This window comes from Suncus etruscus, chromosome 8 (genome assembly GCF_024139225.1).
Source record: "Suncus etruscus isolate mSunEtr1 chromosome 8, mSunEtr1.pri.cur, whole genome shotgun sequence".
Classification (NCBI taxonomy): Eukaryota; Metazoa; Chordata; class Mammalia; order Eulipotyphla; family Soricidae; genus Suncus; species Suncus etruscus.
The window spans coordinates 55596271-55616218 of record NC_064855.1 but is presented as its reverse complement, the minus strand read 5'-3'; the positions used below and the strand labels follow the sequence as shown (position 1 = coordinate 55616218).

General features: G+C 33.5%; 1 non-coding gene and 1 pseudogene across 1 annotated transcript; one reads left to right on the top strand and one right to left on the bottom strand.

Moving 5' to 3' along the window:
• Positions 1-1425: 1425 nt before the first annotated feature.
• Positions 1426-1522, bottom strand: LOC126017117 (uncharacterized; annotated as a pseudogene).
• A 7876-nt stretch (positions 1523-9398) lies between these two features.
• LOC126016587 (small nucleolar RNA SNORA51) lies at positions 9399-9531 on the top strand. The gene has a single exon (XR_007498379.1). It is a non-coding gene; the product is annotated as a small nucleolar RNA SNORA51 (small nucleolar RNA).
• Positions 9532-19948: the final 10417 nt, after the last annotated feature.

Here is a 19948-nt window from a genome sequence, read left to right as displayed (position 1 = left end):
ATTTAAAGACATGATAAAAACAAAAGAGTACTAAATATATTAAAAGAAATAAACACCAAAACTTTCCTAAAAGGACGTAAATTCACATTTATTGGAGAATCCCAGAGAACGCCAAATGTAAAAATAAAATAAATCCATACAGAAAACTATCATAGTAAATGTTATGGCTCGAGGGGTCGAGAGAAAAAAAGAGAGAGAATGAGAGAGAGAATTAGCACTACTATAAAGGTCAAACAACTAGAATAAAAGTAGAGATCTCATATAAAACCACTGCAACTACAAGGAAATGGTCTACTTTTGTAAGCATAATAATAAATAAATAAGTAATAAGAACTTTTAGCCCAGAATCCTGTACATAGTGAAAATATGCTTTAGAAAGGATTTTCTCATTCTTAGAGGAAAGAAAACTCAAACTATTTGTCACCACTATTTGACCTGAAATGAACAATGAAAGAAAACCTCCTTCACCCCTTCCTAGCTAAATATGATTATAGAGGACTAAACTGAAAGAAAACTTGGACTATCAGAAATAAAAAACAAATAAAGCAAGCAAATACATGGTAAATAAAACAGAATTTCTTGTTCTTCTTAAATTTTTAAAATTATGATTGACAGCTTAGGCAAAAGTTATAAAACACTGATATAAATGTATATGAAGTAAATATTTATGACAAATATATCATAAATAAAGGAAAGTAAAGAGATTTAAAATGAAAGTTCTCCACTCTCCTACTAAGCTGATATTAGTGAAAATTTAACAAGTGATATGATAGATATATTATGTAAATATGATTATGTCATCACAGTTTCCCAAAGACATTATCAATAACTTAAAACTGTTTGTATATAAAAATTTTAAAAGATTTGGAATATTTTATGCTATCTTAGAGAGAAATGGAAGAAGAAAGTTTAGTTTTGTTTTTGTTTTCGGATAGAATTTAATCCTCGTAATAATAGTATTTACCACTTACAATGAACTAGATTAAATTTTCTCTATACACTGTATGGGCCTCAGGTGGATCTGAAACAATTTATATTTTTTTTGATAGTTTGGGGTTATATTTATTTTGAATAACTCTAGCCAGATGCACTGTTAGTAGAAATAGTGGTATATTGGGAAAATTAGATTTTTCCTGTGAATTTACAAATTCCTCTAAGTGGCACTAGGCAGAGAGTATTTAGAACCCTTTTAGAGAAGCATACGCTATATTTTAGAGATGGTCAGTGATTCAGAAAATTATAGATCTGAGATTAAAACTCAAAACATCTAATTTGAAGTACAGTAATATTAATAAGAATTCGGAACATGAAAGAACAGATAGTATTAATTTTACATCCTGCTTACATTCCAATAATTTTTATTTTGATTATTTTTCTGTCACTGAGTAACAGTGTAATTAAGGTCTTTTACTTTATCTCACTGCCACCAATATTTTATTTTTCATGTCATCCTTGCACAGGGGCCATACTAATCTCCTCTGTATCGTTCCAATTTTAGTATATGTGCTGCCAATGTGAGCACACCATTATTTTACTTTTCTGCTTGTTCTATTTCCTAGGGTTTTGATACTTAATTTTGTCTCTAATGTCATTAATATTGATCCCAAAATTATTTGGACACTTAATAAGGTGTATTTTAAAAAATAAAATACATTCTTCTTATAATACTTAAAAAAACTATCATCAAAGGACCAGAAAGATAGTACAAGGGGTAAAGATAGTACAAGGTGTGCCTGGCACATGGCTAACCCAGATTTCATCCCTATCACTTCTTATGGTTCCCTGAACACCACACTAGAAGTAATCCCTAAGAATAGAATCAGGAGTAAACCTCAAGAACTGCCAGATTCAGTGAAAGAATGCATGCACATGTACACACACAGACAAACACACACACTAAAATTTATATATATATATATATGTATACATATATACATATTGTCTAGAGTGGCATTCATTGAATAATTTTGGTTTTGTTTTGGTTGCTTTGATATTGTCTGCAGGACAACTGAAAATGTTGATGATTCATTATGAATCAATACAAATATATGATTTCATCAATTAGGACTTGGAGATTCTCTCAACAAAATCTAAATCCAATTTCAAAGGTGAGCACCCACTCCAAATGTCTTTACCAGAATGTACACTATAGAGTAGTACAATGTATATTTGCAATAATTTGTTTACAGTTAAATAAATAACATTTCTGGGAAGAGGTTGTTTAGGAATTTTATACAGGCTTTTAGATCTCACATAGGCCTATTGAAAGAACAAAGGAGGGTCTTCAAACTAGGACACCTGCATCCTGGAGATCATTTCTTGAAGGGTATTCAAAAAAATTTGTCTCCAGCTCCTTAACTTTTCTTTTTTTAACTTTCTTTTTTATTAAGATCTTTATTTAAACACCTTGATTACAAATATGATTGTAGTTGGGTTTCAGTCATGTAAATTTTTAACCTTTTCATACACTCTTTGTAAAACTTTTTGACTGAGAATGTGCCCTTTCCAGGTCACTGCCAGTTTTTTTTCTACCTTACAAAAAAATCAACCTCTTTCCCAGCACCAGTGACACAATTGGTGGGCCTCAAAACAAAGTGAAAATGTAAGATGACTTGTTTCAAAATTATTAATAATTTCAAGACAATAACTGGAGCACATTAAATTAAGTATAGGACTTTCCTAGATGCCAGTCCAGGGCCTTATACCCATAATGTGATCTAATACATATCAAACATCATTACCATATTTTCTGAGTATGGAAGTAGAGGGACATGTAAAAAGCATTGCAGCAACAGATGAAGCAAAAAGTCATTTATTATCTTGGTATAAGAGAGTAAACAATGAGAACTTCTACAAATCAGGTAATCAGGTTGCTTCTAATCTGTTGCTTTCTATAAAATTGGGAAGAGAACAGAATCAAGATGTCAGAGAGAACAGAATCAAGATGTCAGAGAGAACAGAATCAAGATGTCAGAGAGAACAGAATCAAGATGTCAGAGAGAACAAAATCAAGATGTCAGATGAAAGTTACAAAAGCTAATTTTGATGATAGATCACACTGTGATTTTTTTCATATAACTGAAAAAGAGTTCAAATTAATGAATGACATAAATTCCTATAACTAAATCCCTTTATTCTATTTCCACCCTTTGTTTTTATATGAACAAAATTTCTTAAAATTTGTTCTGTGAAAATGCTAATCAATAAGAAAATTGACATTAAATCCCTATGCAATTTAGTTGATAAATAAACATAAATGTGTATAACATGATTTTGAAGGGTTGGGCTATGCCCAACTGTGTTCAGAGATTACTCCTAGCTCTGCATTCAAAAATCACTTTTGGTCTCAGGAGAGACCAAATGGGGTTCTGGAGATCTAATATGAGTTGGCTGCTGTAATGCAAGTGACCTACTCACTGTACTATATCTCTGACTTTTATAAATGAAAATATATCTTAAATTTTTAATGGCCAGAACTGAAGAAACATAGCAGAGAGTAAAATGCTTTTTTTGCATGCAGCCAACTATGGTTCAATACTCAGTATCCCATATGGCCCCTCAACTCTCAGGAATAATTCCTGAATGCAGAGCCAGAAGTAATGGGAATGCAAGTAGAGTTAGTTTTAGGATGCAGCCATTCTATCACAATAGAATACAAAGTAAGAAAGAAAATGGTATTCAAATGCAAAGAAACCAGGTGAAGCGGCTTTTATATGGGGAACTGCCTATGGCAGAGGAAAGTGTTTAGTCAGGAGGAGGAAGTGGTGCTGAAATGTGGTAAAGTGCTATGCACGAAAATCTATAAGCAATAGTATTATAAACTACAGAACAAAAATTTATCTGAAAAACAATAGCCACTCTTGAAGAAGCAGACTAGTAAGAAACAAATGGGAGTGGGAGATCATTGGTGGAGGGAAGTAGACACTGGTGAAGACCTTGGTACTGAAGCAATATATGCTTAAAACCCAATAATAAATAACTTTGTAAATTATAGTGACTATATAAAAATAAATATTTAAATATTAGTTGACCATATATTTGGGGCTATATCCCTGGATATTATATTCTAAACCACTGAACTGAGACTCTCTCTTTGTTCCAGAACCATGATTTTACAGTGAAGCTTCAAATTAGGTAAAGAGATGCCACCCAGCTTCTTGTTTTTCAGTATTGATTTGGCTAACCTGGGTTTTTTGTGGTTCCAGATGAATTTTATAATTGATTATTCTAAGTTCTTAAAAAATGATGTCTGAATTTAGATAGGGATTGCATTGAATCGATATAGAAGTTTAGATATGATAGTCATTTTGATGATGTAGATTCTACCTACCCCTGAGCATGGGATGTTCTTCCACTTCCTTAGGTCCTCTTCAATTGCTTTCTGAAGTATTTTAAAGTTTTCATGGTACAGGTCCTTCACTTCTCTTGTAAAGTTGATTCCTAGATACTTGATATTTTTGGATACTATTTTAAATGAGATTGACTCCTTAACTCTTTCTCCTCTGCTTCATTATTTGTATAGAGAAATGTTACTGTCTTTTGTGTATTGACCTTACAGCCGGCCACTTACCTGTATTGGTTAATTGTTTCTAGGAGTTTTACTGAGGACTCTTTAGGGTTTTTGATGTATAGCATCATATCATCTGCAAAAAGAGCTAGTTTGATTTTCCTCTTTCCTTATTTTGATTCCTTTGATCCCCTTCTCTTCTCTGATTGCTATTGCTAGGATTTCTAAAACTATGTTGAATATTGATTAGTTAGATCATGTTATCTAAGATGTTTTGCAGCCAGCTATGTTCCTGTAGACTTCATCCCTCTCAGTATCATTATCTTGATCATCATACTTTGTAGTTACCCACAAGAGACCTTCCTCTTGCAGTTAGATTTAACTATGGGTTTATTTCAACTTATCAATTATTTTGTATGTGATAAGAAGAGACATTAAATATGTCCGTAGATTTAGTTTTGTCACTTTTTATGGTTTTCCTTTGGCTGAGAGTACTATGCTCATCATAATCCTCTTGACCATAATCATAAGTCAACTGGCCCCTTAACAATGAATAACACACAAAACAAATCTGAACTCTAACTAGGCTAACTGGTCACAAGACTTTTGTTTCTAGCTCACATTAGATGCCTATCTAAGCCTCTGTTCTATATGGACACCCTCTATAAGAATTTAGTAATGTCCTTGACAATTTGGAAACTGAGGTGACTCTTAAAACTTCTGCTCAGAAATACACTCATCATGTCCTAACATTTATTATCTACAATTGGTAAGTTAAACTGCTGAACTAAGAAGGCCAGGAATGCATTCTTCTTCTCCTGCATGGGACAACAAAGTAGGAATAGCCTCACAGAAAGACTTCAGCACAAAGAAAAAGAAAAGTTATTTAAAAAATCAATAAAATCTAACACATTATATACCCTAATATTTTGAGTGAACAGGTATGATAACTGTCCCAACCTACACAGTCATCTTTTACTCCTTTTTGCCTACTAACAGAAACTGTACTGTAATTTGACTTTTAAGAAAAAGATAGGTTTGTATATTCCTATAAATTTTCAAGTTTTCATAGCCTTCCAGTGAGCTGTGCTCAGATATCTCTCTTCCCAAAACAGATAAACAATGACATAAATCTTGTAATTTTCTCTTTAATATCATTAACATTTCTCAGTTTCCCAAGTATCAGCATTTTTATGAGAATTATATATTATATATAAATATATATATATTACTAACTCTCCAAATCAATTTCCAAATGAATGTGCATGGAAGTCAATGTTAATTTTCTTATGTTTCTTCCCTTGCTGCTCTAGAACAGTGAGTTCCCAAATGTTTATATTATTTAAATAGATTCTACTGAATTTAGAACCCATCCAATATACTCTTTTATGACATAAAGCCAAGTTTTATATTTAAAATTCATATGGATGAAATTCTACATAATTAGCTTCTGTATATTTGAATCAAAAGAACTCATTATGTGTTTCTTTCTGGTGTCAGATGAACTAAGATGCCACTATCTATAAAGGGAAATTCTAAACTATAATACAATAACTTGCCTGGCTGAAACTAAGGGCATGTGTATCTCCAAAATCTAGCTTACCTTCCTTCGATTTTTTCTGCTCCCAACGACAAATATCAAGCCCCAAGATCCCTTTGCTAAACTAGTGCCAAAGCCTCCAAACAGACTTCCAACATTGAATTTCAACCTCTCTTCAATCCCCTAAGCAAGCCAGTCAGCTATAGCTCTCCATTGAGTTTTATTTTGGTACCCTATATAGGAAAGATTTGGATAGCTTGCCATCCATCAGAAGTAAATCAAATCCAGTCCTAAATAAGGAAATTCTAACTGACTGAAAGAAATGCATTTTTTTTATCTTTGGTGTCCTTTTAGGACCAATATAAAAAGTAAAAAGATAAACATAATGTGTTTTGGATCTTTTATATGGCTAAGATAAGGAGGAAAAATAGTCACTATTATTTGGACTGTAGGTTTACAATGATGGGGATACAAGACACTTGCAATCTTGCAATAGAACTCATGAAAACTAAAAGTCTCACAAATCCATGACTCACAGAGTCCCTGGCTACTTATGGTTTTCCAAAGGAAGAACAGTAATTGTTGATTTTTATATTTTTAAAGGGACTATTTAAAACAAATTCACAATGATAAAGCAGGTTGTCCCAAGCAGCATTAAGGGAAAATAGGATTTAGATTTGAGTTTCTGAAATATTTTCCAGTTTGTTTTTCCAAAGTTTCTTTTAAAAAAAACAGCATGTGTATACATATGTGCATGCATATTTGTACACATTTATATCTATATAATTATATAAACATACATTATTTGTTTCTTATCAATTTTATTATATATTCTTTTCATAATTTGCATATTTAAATTTTGTTAATATTTTGTGTTATTTTTGATATTACATATAAAATTAATATGCTAATAAATTATACCATACCATTGACATTAATTATAGAATTTTTATTATATTTTATTATAAATATAAATACATTTTTATTATCATAAAAATTGTTTTTATTGTTTATCATCCATTATATAGAAGGTCAGCACTGACAAGAGAAATTTTCTACTGAGGAAAAGTTTATTTCTACAAGCACATCGGAAGATGATAGCATATGCATTTCAAATGACCATATACTTTGTCTCAAGGTAAGAGGTGTTTGTAAGGGGTGTGGAGAACTTAAGAATATGAAGTGCTAAAGATGGAATAATGGGACTTATATATTTCTTGTAAAACTTATTTCTTGCATTTTGATCAATCATTTTATTTGGATTCATTTAGAGAAACCAAATTTCCAGTGTTTCAGTTTCAGAGTTTGATGAATAAATTATTATCAAAAATACAGTATATATACAAAAAACCAGCTGGTATATATTTAAAAAATTACAGTGGCTTCTATGTCAAGGGGTTGAGCTCAGTAATAGATTAGCAACTTTAGAAGAAAAAAAATGTGGTTTTCTCTAAGTTCAGCCACAAGGCAACAAAATTCGTAGGCAAGGACAAGCCCTATGAGTTACAGTTTCAAAAATAAGAATTTTTAGGTTCCTTGAACACTTGTAATCAATTATATTAATATATTATATTATTCATTCATCCATTCATTTATCTATTTTAAATGGTACCTAGTTTTACTTCAGGTTTTCATATTATTTCAAGTACTGCTGTAAATATTAGATTTATGTAATTTTTCATATTATGAATATGCATCTTCAGGATAAATTCTTAGAAGAGGGATTGTTGAGTCGACAGTATATTTACTGTAATATTACTTAGTATTGCTAAATTCTCTTAAATATTGTTGTCATGGTTAGTTTTTATGTTATGAAATAATATAATAAATAATAATATTTATTTATAAATAATGTTATAAGAAAAATGAAAACCTGGGCTAGAGAAATAGTACAGTGGAAAAGACACTTGCCTTGCATTATCCAAACTTGGCTTGATCCCTGCTATTTCATATTGATTCTTAAGCACTGCCAGATGTGAGTAACTGAACACAGAGCCAGAGTAGCCCTAGAGCATCAGTGGGTCTAAACCCAAAACCAAAAAATATTTTTATTTTAAATAAAATTTTATAAATAATTTTAATTTAGATTGAACTAGAGGGCACAATGTTATATGGAATAAATCAGAGTGAGAAGAACAAGATACTACCATTCACCTGTGTTATTTAGAGAAACAAAAGAAGAAAACAGTATCAAATGAGGACAAACACATGAATTTTGAAAAACTTCAAAATTGAGATTACCAAGCAGTGGTGTGGGGGTGAAGGGAGAAAGAAGCAGACTAGATGTGCCACAAGATAGTGATGAGGGTCTTAAGCACTTTGGTGGTGATGAGGTGCAGAGACTTTGAAGTAAAGTTTGAATTTGTGAATTTGAATTTGTGAACTGAAGTTAGAATTAGGCTGGCCCTGTTCTTTTTTAATTTTATTTTTTTAAAAAAATGCAGCATATAGTTGGCATAGTTGAACATAATACTTTTATTACCAGATAAGTGAGAGCAAAGTTATTATTAAAAAGAATAGGTCCATGAGGTGTGCTGTAACGTCCAGCCCTTCCCTCTTGTGTCTCTGAAAATTGTTGAGAAATGTCTTTCATTTTTCTTAAAACCCATAGATGAATGAGACCATTCTGCATCTTTCTCTCTCTCTGACTTATTTCACTCAGCATAATAGATTCCATGTACATCCATGTATAGAAAAATTTTATGACTTCATCTCTCCTGATGGCTGCATAATATTTCATTGTGTATATGTATCACAGTTTCTTTAGCCATTCATCTGTTGAAGGGCATCTTGGTTGTTTCCAGAGTCTTGTATGGTAAATAGTGCTGCAATAAATATAGGTGTAAGGAAGGGGTTTTTGTATTGTAGTTTTGTGTTCCTAGGGTATATTCCTAGAAGTGGTATAGCTGGATCATATGGGAGCATGAACCTCACCACAAAGAGTGATGATTTTTGTTAGAGAAATAACTACATTGTGAACTATCCTAACAATGAGAAGATATGAGGGAAATAGAAAGTCTGTCTAGAGTACAGGTGGGGTGGGGAAGGGGGGAGGGATATGTGGGACATTGGTGATGGGAATGTTGCACTGGTGATGGGGGGAGGGTGTCATCTTACATAATTGAAACCCAACCACTATCTTGTTTGTAACCAAGGTGTTTAAATAAAAATATTAAAAAATAGAATATTATTAAAAATTTTTAATAAAATATTATTAAAAAAGAATAATAGAAAGCCTGTCTAGAGTACAGGCCAGTGTGGATTGGGGAGGAAGGACTTGGGATATTGGTTATGGGAATGTTGCACTGGTGAAGTACTTTATATATATAAAACAAAAAAATGAAAAGATAAGGCCATCCAACTCTTACCACAGGCTGTGTTCTTTACACTGACTGTATAAAAAGAGGAGGTACAGTAAATGCACCCCATATACACCTCAACACAGGCCCTTTGCCTGGTCTGTATTGTGAATTGGGAGACAAAAAAAAGAATAGATATAAAGTATAAAATGGAAAAGAAGAAAGAAAAAAATTTAAAAAGATAGTACAGTAGCAAGCACATTTGTAAAAACTTACTGTATTTCCAATAAATAATATAATGGCAGAAAATTTAGAAAGTGCTTGTTGTTAGATGTCCATTCTCTAAGATTGGTATGTTCTTAGAGGATGACAGCATCAAGTAAATGAAGCTGTCCAGAAATTCAAAGCACTATTACTTATACTGTGACTTTAAGGTAACTCAGCTGCCAGACTCTTAAAGAAACAAAATACAGAAGGACGGTGCCATAATTACTCAAAAAAATCCCTGGTGATATCAGCACAAACACTGGCATACCTGAAGTTTGGCCAGATTGGTGTTCCCGAAGAGAATTGTAGAAGAGTGCTGAGGCAGAGCTGTAGGTGAAATGATGATTCTATGTAATAGATACAACAGGCATGGATTCATCAGGGTGGGGACTTGGCCCAACTTCTCCTCCCCAAAATTGTCAGCTTTCTGCTGCATAGCCAGTATAACCATGATTTTTTACAGCTTGGTTTTCATCTCTTTCAAAAAAAGAGTTAGTCCATGGAGCTGGCCCAGTACAAACATGGCGACTGCCAAAATTCTTCTTTAAGTCAGAATAGTCTCACTCAAATCTGTATCTACAAAGTAGATCACTCAGTATTAAGTCTAGCTGAGTAGTCCCAGATTCAAATATTCACATTACGGTAGGAATGTTGCACTGATAAAAGGGAAGTGTTCTTTTTGTGACTAAAACACAACTACAGTCATGTTTGTATTCACAGTGTATAATAATAAAAAATGGCTAACTAGGTAAGGGAAGGATAAATAAGTTGACAACAGGATTATTAGAACAGTGAACTTATTCTAGTATATATTGCCATTATATATTTGCTCAGAGTCAGAGAATATACAAAACCAAGAGTGATTCCTATATAAACTCTGGACTTTTGAGAATAGTAATGTGTCAATAAAGGTTCACTGATTATAACAAAAAATATATAATCAAATTATTTACTTTAAAATATAGGTCATTTGTTTAACATTTTTTAGTGCCTTATTTCCTTCAATATATTTCATCCTGTAGAATGTGGGCTTGTAAGCCTCCATTATTGCATAGTCAATAACTTAAAATACATATTTGTCTATTTAAACTGACCCATAATATATGAACACTGTGGACATTAAGGTATATAAGTCCCCACATGTAGTTTAAAATTCCCTTGGCACTGTTGATACTACCTCAAATTTCATGAATAGTCTCTCTCCTTTGCCTCCCCTTAGATCTTCCTCCATCTGCCTTCAATCTTCTTTATTTCTTACTCTCACTACTATCCTTTGCTCCCTTTTATTCTTCCCTCTTGTTTGTCTCTCCCATTTATCTCTTTGTCCCCCTGTATCTTCTCTCTCTCCTGAAATTATTTTCTTTAAGGATAAATAAACTAAATCCATGATTACCCACCAAATAATATATTATATATATAATATATATTATTTTTCATGTTATGTTGATGAACAAACCTCAGCTGCAGCTTTGCAGGATTAGTAGGACCCCAGAATCCCTGACATTTATGCTGGTGACAGAATTTTACCAGTCGTAAAACCCTTGGACGCTTACAAGGGGACGCCAAGGTAGGTCAAGAAAAGGGTTATAGTCTTCTTTATCCTGGCAGCACTTTCCTCACACCCAAGAACTTCAGAAAGGAAGATGATGTTTCAATAAATATAATAATCTTTTACAATAAGAATATGTGCTTTTTTATGGATCTAGGTATACATGTTAATTTTTTGTTTAGATCAAATGTATCACATAGTTGACATAACCAATCCTAATACAATTGTTTTAAGATAGGAAAAGCAAAATTATTAAAAAATAGAAAATAATAGAAAGAAAAACTAAAAAATAAAATGGTAAAGAAAAAGAAAGAAGAAAAAGTTCAGTAGAAAGTGTATTTGTGAAAATTGTTGTATCTTTAATAAAGTCATTAACACAATAGCAGAAGGTGTAGTAAGCTCTTTATTTTTTAAAGATAACAGCTAACTAAAAATAAAAGTTGAGATAAAATATACAATAAAAATGGTGTGTGTGGCAGTTGTTTGCACACAGCAAAATGTGGTATAAATAGAAAGAAAAAACCTTTGGCCTAAAAAGACAAAATTAGGGCCCGGAGAGATAGCACAGCGGTGCTTGCCCTTGCAAGCAGCCGATCCAGAACCTGAGGTGGTTGGTTCGAATCCCGGTGTCCCATATGGTCCCCCGTGCCTGCCAGGAGCTATTTCTGAGCAGACAGCCAGGAGTAACCCCTGAGCACCGCCGGGTGTGACCCAAAAAAAAAAAAGACAAAATTAAAAAAAAAAAAAAAAAAGAACTAGTATGAAGCCTGATATTACCATCTACATCATCCAAGAATGTTGGTATGTCAGATAAAAACTTACTTAAGTTAAAAGCTAAAGATGAAAAACTACAACAGCAAGGAAATATCTCTCATATTTTTTTGAGAACTGGAAACTTTAGAACTATATTAAATCAAATAATAAAATAAAAGCAGTATTATTTCAGGCAAGATAATCTTTCTAGCTTGGTTTTATACATTATTACATTAAGATTCCATGACTGAACATTATCAGAAAAAAATGTTCTCTTTGTAGGAAATAAATAATAAAAATAAATTCATTAAATAAATTTAACCTGTTTAATATAAAAATGAAGTTTTAAAAAATCTATATAATAAAGTTAAGAGCAAAATTAAAAAAAAAACAACAGGGAGACCTTACCCATAAAGTATACTGACATGAGACCAACTACAGGCTCCAGGCATGCTAAGTTGTCTAACCACAATGTCTTTCTCTGTGGACCCAGTGAAAACTCTTTACAACCACGCTTGTTTCTGTCAGATTTCTGTAGTTAGAGATCCTATGTCAAAGTCAGGGTGATGCAGAGTATCTTCTGGTTTCATCTCACCATTAGGTGGCAATGTAGAGAACCCTGCCCTGAAAGCAGGTTGTTGCAGTTACCAAGTCATCAGGGTGCAATATGAACCCACTCTGGAGTAAGTTGATGCCAGAGCAGCAGTAGGATCTTCCCTAGTAGAAATCCAATTCCTTGTGCTGGTGTAGAAAACCATGCTATTTCCATAGATGGAGTCCAAGGTTCAGGAGTGAATGATGAATGTCCAATCTTCTGAAGCCTAAGCCAAATGTTCAGAGTGTAAGGTCCCACTGCAATATAAAATTTATGTGTTTCTATCTCTATTGGATAAGAACTTGTTTGCACACATAAGATTTTCCCATTTTAATGTGCCTATACAAAAAGGAAAAATGCCACATGGTTCTATGGATGCATATGGGGGTAAAAATAATAAGCTAAACAATCCCTATAGCCTTGTTCTAACATAAACTCAGAACACTAGAGAAACTTATCTACTAGAATTCCTTACTAAATTCCAAACAAATGGCTGATTTTGCCACTACAGAAGAAGATAGACAATACAGGTCATACCTATTAAGGAAATGCATCTAAAGAAATAGTCAAAGGAAATATACATGTCCCCTTTAAGTCTTTTGAAATAGTCTAGGGGTGAACAGAATCTGAAACACAGCTTTAGCCTGTGATTTGTTCTTGTGGAGTCTAAAATAATGGCTCCCAGCAGTTACATTTCAGGAAATGTCCTCAAGCTGGGGGCTTCTCAGAAGCCTTAATTGGTAGCAAGCAACAATCCACAGTGAAGGGAGGTGGGGGAAAGGGGCTGCCAAGAACAAATCAGCAGCAGGGGCAGGGGCAGCTTCTTCTCAGGCAGAGAATCCATCTTTTCACTTTGGGAGCTGGTTGGCAGCTTGCTCAGTTGGGGGAATGTTCTACTTCTGAAAAAGTTAGAAATTGAGGGTAAAAAGGGTTAAATGGGGGAAAATATCAAATGGTGAGGAAAGAGAGTAAAGGGCTAGAAAAAAATAGGTAAGGTGGTAAGGAAGGAGGAAGGAGGGGTTATATATAATAGGGGAAGGACAGTATAGAACATAGACAGACATTATATATATATATATATATATATATATATATATATATATATATATATTACTGACAGACATTAAACAGACATTGAGATGGTCAACACATACACTGATGCGCACACATAGACAGACACTGAGGATTAATCTATGGGTAACATTTTAAAAGCTGACTCAGGTGAAATGAGACAGAATGCTTAAAAAATATAAAGCCAGCAAGTTGAATGTAAATGTTTTCCATTTCTAGGTCAATCATGATTGGTGAGGGTAAACTTTACTGAATAAATGCTTCATGGGTTAGTTGTGTATAGATCATCTTAAAAACAATCATAATTTTGACGTTTAGAAAACTAAGTGATATGGTAATGAGCACTGTAAGAGCAGTCTATACCATGAAATATCACCTAGCAGGTCTTGAACATCCAAGTTTCTTTCATAAAAGCAATCTAAAATCATGAGCATTATGGTATAATGGTAAACTACCTACAATTGAAAACAGATTACAATAACATATTCAATGAATGAATTCTGTAACAGAAGTTCATGGCATGCAGTTGCATATTCCATAAATATCTGTGGATATAAGCATTAGATTATATTAGCAAGCATAATTCAGTAAAAATTGAATAGATTAGAATTTTTGTCATGACATTATCATAATGAGCCCTGTTCCCTGAGTCTAATATAGTATATCATTGCAATGTGGAACTGGAATGACTAACCTATATCTTGAAGTTCCACTGTGGACAAAATATTAAGGAGTTATTATAGATATAGTAAAATAAAAACATTAAAACTACTTCAGTGAGCACTTTATAGTGTGAGTCCATTGCTTCCAAACTCAGTATGCTTTCATTTCTATGCATAAAAGCATTAGAAAATTATTGTAGAGATATTTATAAAGAGCAGTTGATTGGGCAATTGGTCACCTGGTCAATTTAAACAGCTGTATATGTTCTTGACAGGAGTTTAATCCATTAATATTTGAGAAAATTATTAACAGAATGGGTTGTTGTGTCACATTGTGTAGGGTTGTTGTTCAATTGGGTTCTGGTTTGTGTAATTTTTTTTAGTAGCTCATTTAGGGTTGGTTTGGTTAGTGCAAATATTGCGTGTTCTTTGTTGTCTGAGAATGTTTTTAACCCTCCCTCCCATATAACTGAGAGTTTTTCTGGGTAGTGGACGCTAAGTTGAAAGTTTCTTTCATCAAGTAGTTTGAATATTGTCATTCTACTCTTTTCTTACCTTGATTGTTTCAAATGGAAGTTCTGGTTTGATTCTTTTGTTTTTTCTTTATACTTGATGGTTTTTTCCCTTACTGCTTTAAAGAATCAATTTCTCTCTTTGTTTTTTGCCATTTGAATTACTAAATGTTGTGTTGTTGTTATGTAATGGTTTATTCTGTTTGGCACTCTTTTGCCTCTTGGATATGTAGAGAAAAATCTTTCCCAAGGGTCGGAAGTTCTCTGCTATTATCTCCCTCACTACTTGTTTTTCCCCTTTTTTGTTTTCTTTCCATTCTGGAATTTCTATAATTTGGAGATTTTTTTCTCTTGTCTTTGTTCATTAAGTACCTTACATTTTCTTCCAGGGTTTTGTCTCTTCTTTATTTTTTGACTTCTTTGTCACTGCTGACTTGTAATTTGTCGTCAAGTTCATCTGTGCGATTCTCCACTTGTGTAATTCTATTGTGGCTTGCTAATATATTTTTAGTCTTTCAGTTACATTTGTATGAATTCTCACATCTTCAGAAAAAGTTTTTCTTTGAGTTGATTGAACTGTTCGTCTATATAATACTATATAATATATAATATATAATTTTAAAAACTAGTGACTCCTTGATTTCCACTGCTACACCATTAAGTGTTGACTTTAGATCCTCATCTAGAAGGTTCAGGCATTCGGGTGGACTTGGAGATTTTTCAGGATTTCTTTCCATGCCCCCCACAGTGAATGTTTTCTTCCCCATTGATCTTGCATTTACTTAGTGGTTTAGAGTGCTGGAGTGTCAAGAAATAAGTGCTAGATCTAATCTATCAGGAAGTCTATGATAGTGCATCCATGTGGTTGAGGAAAAGGAGGACTGATGGGAAGGAAGGGTGTTTCATTAATGGCACTGGAACCCAGAAGAAGGCTGAGTGAAGGCTGGGAAGAAGGCCCTGTTTGAGATTGGTGGAGGGAATTAGGACGAGAGGCTCTCTGTTCCTGCCCAGACACTGGTCTGACTATCCCCATGGAACAAAGATTCAGCAATGGCCCCATTTTAATCCATTCTATTTGTTTCCTTTTCTGTAAATAAGGACTTGATTAGCAAGTTAACATATTCTTGGAAACTCTTGCATAAAATTTAGCCAGATTTTATGATAAAACGAAGAAAAACTATGCATGGAAGAACTGCTTTGTCAGGGCTCACAAAGATAATGTCTTCTTTCTTTAATCTCATCCTACTCCCTATCACCCAGATTCACCAAAGTTTTCTTTGTGCTGATTGAACAAGTGTGTGCGTTTTCCCTCTAATAGATGAACGTTTTTATTAGCACTAAGATGTGTAAATAGCTATTCAAAAGGTACAAGTGAAAGCATTTCAAGCTAAATCTGCCTCCAAGGTGCTATCTCCAAGGAAAACTAAACTGTAACATGAAAATTAGTTTCCAGGAGGATTGCTCATCCCTAAATGATATTCCATTTTCTCAAAACTGCCAGAAGGAAATGTGTTTAATAAGAACAGAGGTTAAAGTGACCAGTAAGTAGTAAGTTAGCTCTTGCCAATAGTCCACAGTCAGCAGTTTGTTGGATGAATATACCTGACAGACATGCTTTATTTTCTATACAATTAGTTTAGTTCACTTTCTTTAGAAACTCAGTAGATGTGTTGAGCATTTTCTTCTTTGAATAGTCTTTAATTTTCTCCAATTTCTTCTTTCAATTATGTTATAATAAATGTAATTGATTGGCATGATAGAAAATAACATCATGAGCATTTTCCATAAGGGATTTTATAATTTTTAAATAATAAATTTTTGATACTTAAAAAATAAGACACATAGCTATGTTGCGTGAATAGTTCTCCATGGTTACAATGAGGTGAACTGAGCAGCAAATGTCACTCTTAGAGCTTAGAAATTCTGCCACAGTCCCACTACTCCTTGTCACTAAACTGGGTTCACTTCAGTCATTTCACATTACTAACCTACTACATTACCTACCTACCTCTACTACAAGTAGACATTTAAGTTTATGGTCTATGTTGCAAAAAGCAAGCTTCCTACTATGCCTATCCAGTTTTTTTTCATTTCTGTGACATATCCAGGGAGATGCCTCAGTGGTTGAATGCATGCCTCACTCATGTGAGGTTTCAGGTTAGATCACTGACACTGGGAAAAAGAAAAGGAGAAAAATAAATAAGTAAATATATAGTTCAAATTCTTTTAGACCTCTTATTCCTTATTATATTTCCTTGCTAAATATTATCTCTCACTAAATGGCTCCCTTTTAGAGAATCCCTGCTTCTTTTTTGAGCCCAAATTAAGTTCTAACCACCAATATGGCAGGTTAGTAGGTACCAAAAAATTATTCCCATATAAATCATTATTTAATAGTTATCCAATGAAAATCATCTTGAAGAAGTTCAATAGATTTAATAAACACATCTTCAATCTTTTTTTTTTTTTGGTTTTTGGGTCACACCCAGCAGCACTCAGGGGTTCCTACTAGCTCTATGCTCAGAAATTGCCCCTGGCAGGCTTGGGGGACCATATGGAATGCCGGTATTTGAATCACTTTCCTTCTGCATGCAAGGCATACACCTTACCTCCATGCTATCTCTCCAGCCCCACACATCCTCAATCTTGGGGATCACCTTAACTTTAACTTAAGATGTATACAGGGTATACTCAGTTTTCTCAGTTCTGGAGACGCTCCTGTTATCTATATCTATATCTATATTCTCTAACTAAAACTATTTTACTTCAAAAATGAATCTGAATATTAACAAAAAATTAAAAGCAACATTTCAATTAGTATTATAAAAATACAAAAGATCATTAGAGACAACTGTGGCCAATTACACTATGTGTATACAATTATATCTGTTGGTAAGAATAAACCAGCCTAGAAAAAGAGCATCAACTCTTAGAAATAACCTACCTAAACTTAATTATGGAGACGAGGAATTTGAGCAGGTAAAAATGAGAAAGGCACTGATAATAGTAATCAAAAACTTTCCAAGAAAGAAATAAACCTGAGGGCTAGAAGACATTACTTATACTCTTAATACATTTTTGAATGTTTAGTCCTGATCTTATAAAGAATTAAATGTATTAGTTAAAATTTCCTAAGTGGGGGCCAGAATGATAGCACTACAAATAAGGAGTACGCCTTGCACGTGGCCAACCTGGGTTTGATTCCCAGTATCCCATTTTCTATATCCTGAGACAGCAAAGAATGATTTCTGAGCAAAGTGCCAGGAGTACTCCCTGAGCACCACTGGATGTGACCTAAAACAGCAACAACAACAATAACAACAACAAATTTTCCTAAATATGTGACTATCTCACAAGAGAGTATATAGTGATCATATATGGCCAATATAAAGAACATTGACATGTGATATTTCTAAAAATATGAACCATATGGATATAAATAAACCATAGCACACATTGATGAATGTTGCTCTTTCTCCTAATCTTTACAAATTATTTAATTTAAAATATGTTAAATACAAAGTTTCTTCTCTTACTTATTTCAATGTCAATTAACTGCTAAGTAGAACTCATAGTTCATGTTTCCTGAACTTAAAATTTCAGTGATGATTATCACTTGAAACTGCATTGAACCAATAGATAATAGATTTTTGTTTGCTTGTTTGTCCATTTTTAGCATTTGTAGTTTCAAGGATTGAACTCAGAGTCTCATACATGCAAGGCAAGTGCTCTTCTATTGAGTCATATCCTCACCCTAAAAAAACGTAATTGTATCTACCTCAGAGAAGGTAATTTTTTTTTTTTTGGTTTTTGGGCCACACCCGGTGACGCTCAGGGGTTACTCCTGGCTATGAGCTCAGAAATCACGCCTGGCTTGGGGGACCATATGGGACGTCAAGGATCGAACCTAGGTCCGTCCTAGGCTAGCTCAGGCAAATCAGGCACCTTACCTCTAGAGCCACCACGTCTACCCCAGATAAGGTAATTTTTAATAATTTTATTAAATAATTATGAGATACAGTTACAAATTGTTCATAATTGAGTTTTAGTCATACAATTTCCCAACACCTATCCTTTCACCAGTTCATACTTCCTACCACCAATGTCCCCAGTTTCCCTCCCACTCTCCCTTTCACCTATCTCGACATCTTACTTCTCTTTCTATCAGAGAAAATAATTTCATTTAAAACTTTTCTTTTAACAGCTATAAAGGCTAATGTTATCATAAAATATGAGAAAAGAACATAGACAAAGGAAAACCAATTTTGGAAGCTCACCAGTAAGACATTTTCAGTTGAACAAGATTCCAAATTGGTTGCTTTCAGAAGATATTAAGCCTGCTCCTGATTTCATCAGACCTGTGCTCTGAGGGGCTCCTCTGGACTGGAAAGTGACATATGAAGTAAACATGACAGAAATTGTCATTCCCCTTGTCACTCAGAAGAGCCATCTGCTCCTGAGTTAAAGCCATTTTCTATTAAATTCACTAGCATGCTAATTAAAGAATGACTGGAGGATGGTGGAGCTGCCAGATGCTATGAAGATATATCACTGTCTTTTTATATGGTTAGGCAAACGTTTAATTAAACCTGCAGCTGCTGTGGCTGTGCTACCCTACCAACACAGCAAAATCTCATTTACCTGAGAAAATCATTTTGTATTAGTGTCTTTTAAGAGGTTAAGCAACTTAAAACAGACTTTGCTGAGATATTTAATACCTTTGTATATGATTTAATTATATGCATCAGTAATTACATCAGGGCAACCTAAACCCAAATTTCTTTGGAATTCTTCTTGTGTCTCCTGATAACTAATCAAATGTCTTCTCAATAAGATCCTCATTTGGAGGAGTAGAATTACAGAGACTAGGTATAGTTGTGGGTCTGCAGCCTGTTTCTATTACATTTAACTTGGGTATATGAGTTTTAATGTATTTAAAAGACCTTTTCTTGGAGAAGATGAAAGCAGCCTGAGAGGAGATGAAACTGAAATGTGTTGCCAGGATATCTTTGTTATGGAATTCTTATTGATGACTAAAATACCCACCAGCCTGCTTTATGGGATACTACTGATGAATGGTTTCCAAAAGATTATAGTCAATGAGCCATGTTTTTTTTATAATAGAGTGTGTTTGAGTTATATATGTAAGCACATTCTTCTTTATTTGTATTGAGTACAACATTTTGATTATCA